We start from the raw sequence: 6,897 nt of genomic DNA, 5'->3' as shown, positions 1-6,897 counted from the left end.
AATGAGGAAGTATAATTTACACATATTGGATGGTACTTGCGTGCATACATACACAAAAATAATAATAGAAGAATGTATTTTCTAAGAAAGTATGAATTAGCAAAAAAAAAATAGCACAAAAGATTAGCATTGATATTATCCTTGAAGAAGAAACAAAATAAAAAATACCACACAATCAGCACAAAAAATGCACTTTTTATACTGTGTAGAATAAACATATAAGAATGAAATTTCTGTACTCTAATTTATTTGTGCATGTAGTAGTTGCGCGTATATATTTACACACACTCAACATCCAAGAATACATGCAAAGAAAAAACAAAACTCAACTAAAAATAAAAAATAAAAGCAAACACTTGCTGAAAACAAAAGCAAACACAAGGAAAAAGGCATGCACACAAACTAAAATTGGGATGCATTTGCTTCATGCCTGTGCGATGCAAGAGCCACGAACTGGATACATGCATGCATGAGGCTGCATCGTGCACTCAGCAAGGATAGGCAGAAAATTGACTGAAGAAGTATATAACAGAGTCAGTCGACCTCCTACACACGTAATACAAAGCACCTTGAATCAACGGCCACAAATTTGACTTACAAAAATAAAAATTCAGTCACTTGACATGTAGCTAACGCGAACTTTAATTATATAAAATTGTACTGAGTGAACAACATGTAATATGGATCGAAGAGAGAAGTTGTATTCGATTAGGATTTGTGTATGACGGTGGCTGCATATATATGAACCAACCAGCTATTGAGATTGTAAAGCGTGGAATTCATGAAATATATAGAGAGAAAAGAACATCCATGTGGCGTGTCTTTGACAAAAGTTTTCGTGTTCATCGATTTTGATGTAATAGAACCTGAGTTGAAATTCTAGGACCGCAATAGCTGGTGAACGTTCGCTGGAAGGGATTGACATTTGCAACCGTTTTAGATGGCAAGTTTAGTTGTATGGGATGACAATTTCTTCATAAATGCATGGCAACTTATGGTGTAGGTCTCGACAACTAGCACGGGACGTAGCACCATTAACAGCTATTATGGCCTGGTTGATGAAGTCTAACCTGTGGGCCAGAGCGTGATTAACGGCTCAGATCATGGTTGTGATCAAATCCTGTAGGGGATCGTTCGTGGTAGCTTCTGGCTTACCAGGGTGGCACACAGGTTGTCTGACAGGCACTATAATCTTTTTTGTGTTGCCTTTTTTATTTTACTAAATTGATCGACAGAGTTATTTGGCAATGCATTCTGCCTATTTCAGTAGCTACCAGGTCATTTGCTGTAGTATCCTCCAAGTAGCTAGACAATATAATCTTTTTTGTGTTACCTTTTTTATTTTACTAAATTGATCGATCGGCATTATTTGGCAATGCATTCTGCCTATTTCAGTAGCTACCAGGTCATTTGCTGTAGTATCCTCCAAGTAGCTAGACAGAATAAAACCATATGATTACAGATTCCAACAGAAGATGTAATTTAGCTCATGCAAACTTATAGCTTAGTGTCGTCAAAAACTCAATTCGTACAGGAAAAAGGAGACCCCAAACACTGAAACCAAATCAACTAGTACTATCTAAAGTAGTATTCGTCGGCCATTTTTCAGAAGCTTCTAAGTACAGATAACTAAGTTTTGGAAAACGAGCAGGATCACTTTTTGCCGCTCTTCTTGAGACCGGCGCCTCCTAGCGGGCCCTTCTGCGCGGCCTTGGCCTTGAGCTCCTTGACGGCCTTCTCGTCCTCCTTCTTCTTCTTCAAGTTCTCCAGATCGGTCTGCACAACAGAGAAAACCCAGGCTCGTCAGGTACGAAGAAGCAAATCGTCGTAATCGGCGACCATCTAGTTAACCTTTGATTTTTGAAAGAAAATAAATAAACAAACAGGGGTGGTGCATACGCTCGTAGATCAGAGCTACATACCTCGTCGTACTCTTTCTTCTGGGCCTTGGGCTTCTTGAGAGGCTTGGGCGGCATTGTTGATACCTTGGCGGCGACGACTGAAAGACGAAGTTGATCCAAAAGCTCTCTGACGATGTCGACGACGATGATCTTACGGCGGCAGGCGATGGAACTAGCGGAAAGTGTGTTGGCGTTGCAGGGTTGGGGGCGTAGGACGTGTATATATACTGGTTGCCCTAAGGAGGTGCGAGTCGTGTCGGACACGTACGCGGCACGGCAGGGTACCAAACATGTTTCCTCTCGGTGTCGGAGAGAGAACCAGATAAGTCGTGGGCTGTTCGATTGGTAATTTACACGGGCCATATTTGCTTATCTGTGGGCTCAGCCTTCGGCTAGATGTACTGGGCCAACTTCCCGATTTGCTTGCAGGGCCCATATTTGCTTCTCTTCGGCCTATATAACCTGTCTCTGATTATCCCCCTCAGCTTGTGAGTGAACTACTTCTCCAAAAAAAAAAAACTTGTGAGTGAACTTACAATTCAGAATATGGCGACTTGCGACTCAAAAAAGAAAAGAATATGGCAACTTGGGACCGAGAAGGTGAAACATGTTTTTTATTGGTTTTGATGTTGAGGTGATTTTGTCCATTCCGCTGTGTACGAGACAGTTCTCTAATTTTTTTTCATGGAACTATGAAAAGGGAGTTTTTTTCTATTAGGTCGGCCTATCGCAAGTTGGTCGCAACAAAACACAGGCTCGAGGCCTAGCTGGAAGGGAATGTCGATTCTTCCAATTCGGAGAGGGACCAGAAAACATGGACAAGAATGTGGTCGGTTCAGGTAACTTCATGTTTCTTGTGGAGGTTGGCGCAACATTCTCTGCCGACAACAAACCTTCTTCAGCACAAGAACATGTCACAACAATTGACCATGGTCTTTGTGGAGCTGATGACTCTTGGAGACACCCCCTCCTAGAGTGCAATATGGCTAGGTGTGTGTGGGCACTAGCGGATCCCGATATAGTTGAAGGCTTGAAGCCATGAGCACCACTAGAAAATCATATGTGGGAAGATGGAAAGCTTACCAAATGATCATTTCGTGTTTCTTCTAATAATGCTTTGGTCCATATGGTCAGAAGACAGAAGGCCTTGCATGAACACGAATTCAAAGTCTAGGAGCTACTCATGCACTTGTCAGACACTACATATTTGATCTAGTGGCACTGCCTCATGCGCCAAAGCAGAGGGCCCATGGTTGCATAAATTCAAATGGAGTATACATCGGTTCTTCAGCGATCTCCTTCAGCGGTATAACACACCCAGCTTCTCTAGAAGACTTGGCATGCCGTGAGGCCCTGGCTTTGACTACTGATTTGATGTTAAGTCAGATTGTCATCGCTTCTGATTTTGCAAAGGTGTAATCGATGATATTAACAACGACACAAGAGTTATCTATGGGAATGTTGTTCGTGACATCGAAGTGACTGCCTCCAATTTTAGGCGTGTTCCTTCATCTTCGAAGGAAGAAAATCAATGTCGAGGCACATAGCCTCACTAAGCATACTCTAGGCTTTTCTGAAGGGTTCCCTTTTGTGGCATATCTAGCCTCCGAACCTCAATTGTATCCCTATAAACTTCGTTAATCAATAAAGTGGAGTACGTTAAGCATTAAAAAACTGCTCGGTCTGCAATAGTTCAAGAGTCCAGTAGACCACCCACCACCACTGAAAGTGCGTTATATCGACTAGAGGGGGGATGAATAGGCGATTTTTATGAAAGTCTTCAAAACGTGGAAGTTATGAAGACAAACGATAGAAATAAACCTATTATCATGCAGCGGAAGGTAGACTACACTAGGCAAACCATAGTCAAGTATTCAATGGAGTAAAAGCACAGTGACTAATAGCAGCAATGTAGTAAGGATCAGGTAGGAAGATATTATGAAGCCAAACAGAACACGCAGTCACTCAATGAAGACAAAAGATAGTGCAATCATACAATGACTTCACAAGGACCAACAGTAAGTAAAGGGAAGGGAAGGATGAAACCAGTGAATCGTTGAAGACAATGATTTGTTGGACCAGTTCCAGTTGTTGTGACAATTGTACGTCTGGTTAGGGCGGCTAGGTATTTAAACCTGAGGACACACAGTCCCGGACACCCAGTCCTGAACACGCAGCTCAGGACATCCAGTCCTCACCGTATTCCCCTTGAGCTAAGGTCACACAGACCTCGCCCAATCACTCTGGTAAGTCTTCAAGGTAGACTCTCAAACCTTCACAGACTTCGTTCACCGGCAATCCACAATGTCTCTTGGATGCTCAGAACGCGACGCCTAACCAGCTGGAGGATTCACAGTCCTCAAGTGTAATAAGTCTTCAGATCACACAGACAAGAAGACTTAAGTGATGCCTAACACTCTTAGGCTCTGGGTGGTTAGGGCTTTATCCTCGCAAGGAATTCTCTCTCAAAGGCTTCGAGGTGGGTTGCTCTCAAACGACAAAAGATGTACTCTAACTCTGAGCAGCCAAGCGTTTATGGTTGTAGGGGGTGGGCTATTTATAGCCACTAGGCAACCCGACCTGATTTGTCCGAAATGACCCTGGGTCACTAAGGAACTGACACGTGTTCCAACGGTCAGATTTCAAACTCACGCGGCAGCTTTACTTGGGCTACAAGCAAAGCTGACCTGTCCGACTCTGGACAAGTTTCGCTCTCATAGTCTTCACTCGAAGACATAGGTTTTGGTTAAGCGTCACTTCAGTCATTCTGACTGGTTCACTTGGACCCCACTTAACAGTACGGTGGTTCCTATGACTCAACAAAGAAGAAACAGAACTACAAAAGATCTAAGTCTTCGAGCTCCATAGGCTTCATGCGATGTCTTCTCTTGTCATAGTCTTCAATGTGAGTATCTTCACATACCACCTTTGACATCAATGTCTTCATACATTTTTAGGGGTCATCTCTGGTAGGAAAACTGAATCAAGGAGGGACTTCTACCTGTGTTATCCTGCAATTCTCACAAACACATTAGTCCCTCAACTAGGTTTGTCGTCAATACTCCAAAACCAACTAGGGGTGGCACTAGATGCACTTACAATCTCCCCCTTTTTGGTGATTGATGACAAACTAGTTAAAGTTTTCAATGGAGAATATAATATGTGAAATTGTAAAGGATAAGGAATTGTCTTCATAAGTTGCAAGGGCTCCCCCTGAAGATGTGCATATAAATAATTTGCTTTTGGAATGCAAATGCACATGGCAGGTTGTACTTGTGGAGATCCTCTTCAACTTATGATGACAATTCATTATGCATGTGAAGATATGTGAAGATAATGACATGCATAATGGAAAATGGACGTCTGCAAAATGATCTAAGTGCGGAATTTATCGTCGCACATGCGGGATTTATCATCGCATCACAAAATGGCAAATAAGTGGCAGACGACCATTAAGTTTAAGTGTTACAACTCAAAGAACCAAATGTATCAAAACGAGAGTTGTAAACACGAAGCAAAATATAAAGCACCCGCCCATATGGACCCGCTTGAAGACTATCAAACTCATATGCTTCTCCCCCTTTTGTCAGTAAGGACCAAAAAGGTTTGAAGACATAGAGCATCTACTCGTTCCCATGAAGAGTAGGTGAAGCAGCAGGGTCGTCGGTGGTGTTCGGAGGTGCAGAAGCAGTTGGAGCAGTGTCGAAGCGTGCTGAAGGAGGTGGCGGTGAAGTGGCATCGTCTTCATCCTCGATCACTCTGGCATTCACAGTTGCAGTAGAGGAAGAAAACTCAGAGTCTTCAAGAGATGGAGTGCGTCGCAGCACTGCCCTTCGAGGAGGTGTGGAGTCAAACTTGAAGCGTTCAGAGAAGCCATCCTCTTGAAGATCATCTTCAGAGCACATCAGTGTCAGCCCTTTCCATGTGCGTCGAGAGGTTTCATGGGCAACAAAAGCATTCTTGGTGGCAAGATTGCGAATGCGGTTGACATCCACCAGGAGGCTTTGCATTTGGCGCTTCAGCCAGTCATGATGCCTATCCTGTTTCTGATGAAGAGCCACCAGAAGCTCTCGGTCATTAAGAACACGAGTGCGCTTCTTGGGTCGTTAGGCAGTTGTGCTGTCGGTGGCTTCAGTAAGGGCAGGATGTGGTGCACGTGTAGTGCCAGCCAAAGGATACACACGAGTGACTGCTTCAACTCCTTCAATGTTCTGAGAAAAACTTTGATTCTCTGCATTCTGAAGACTTAGAGGTTCCTTGGCAGGCTCAGGATAGATGGCTTCAATAGACATATCCACATCAGGCAGAAAGATCCGATGATTGCGAGCAGATGGCTGATATGAGATAGCGGAGTGAAGTTTGATCAGCCGCATTACCCATGGGGCGTAGAACTTCAAGCCAAAAACATCAGAGCCCGATGCAGCAAGTTGGCGAATGAAGAAGTCTTGTGCATTGAAGCATTTGCCATGAAGAATATAGAAGACCAAAGTCTTCATTGCACCTTCCAGCTTGGCATGTGGAGAGTGTCCTTTGATGGGCCAGAGAATTCGCTTTATGATGTGATAAATAGTCCTTGGCAGATACTCAAGGTCTTCAACAAAGAACTCTTTGGGATATGCAGCATCTTGGGGCAATGGCTTCATCATACTGAGCATCTGACTCATGTTAGGTTCAGGCTTTTGAAAGATGCTCTCCACAGCTTCACTATGAAGCTGACAGCCAGATTCATAGAGATCGCCAGGAGTGGGTAGACGAATGAGCTCAATGATGTCAAAGGCTTTGGCTTCGTGATGAACGTTTCCTGTCATCCACTCCAGGACCCAAGTCTTCGGATCTTTGTTGTACCCGCGGATGTGAAGTGTGGCATAGAATTGGAGCAGCAACTCTTCATTCCAATGCTCTTGATCGGTGACGAACGGCAGCAATCCAACCTCTTTGAAGCAATCCAGAGCTTCTTCCAGACAGGGCAGACCAGCTATTGCTTCAATGTCAAGAC

General features: G+C 43.7%; 1 non-coding gene across 1 annotated transcript; it reads left to right on the top strand.

Moving 5' to 3' along the window:
- Nucleotides 1-997: 997 nt before the first annotated feature.
- On the top strand, nt 998-1,184 carry LOC147964343 (small nucleolar RNA U3). The gene has a single exon (XR_015609560.1). It is a non-coding gene; the product is annotated as a small nucleolar RNA U3 (small nucleolar RNA).
- Nucleotides 1,185-6,897: the final 5,713 nt, after the last annotated feature.

The sequence above is a fragment of the Triticum urartu genome, chromosome 6A (assembly GCF_056163025.1).
Source record: "Triticum urartu cultivar PI428250 chromosome 6A, HENAU_Tu73, whole genome shotgun sequence".
NCBI lineage: Eukaryota > Viridiplantae > Streptophyta > Magnoliopsida > Poales > Poaceae > Triticum > Triticum urartu.
The sequence above is the reverse complement of the archived record's forward strand: the minus strand, read 5'-3'. Positions and strand labels throughout refer to the sequence as shown.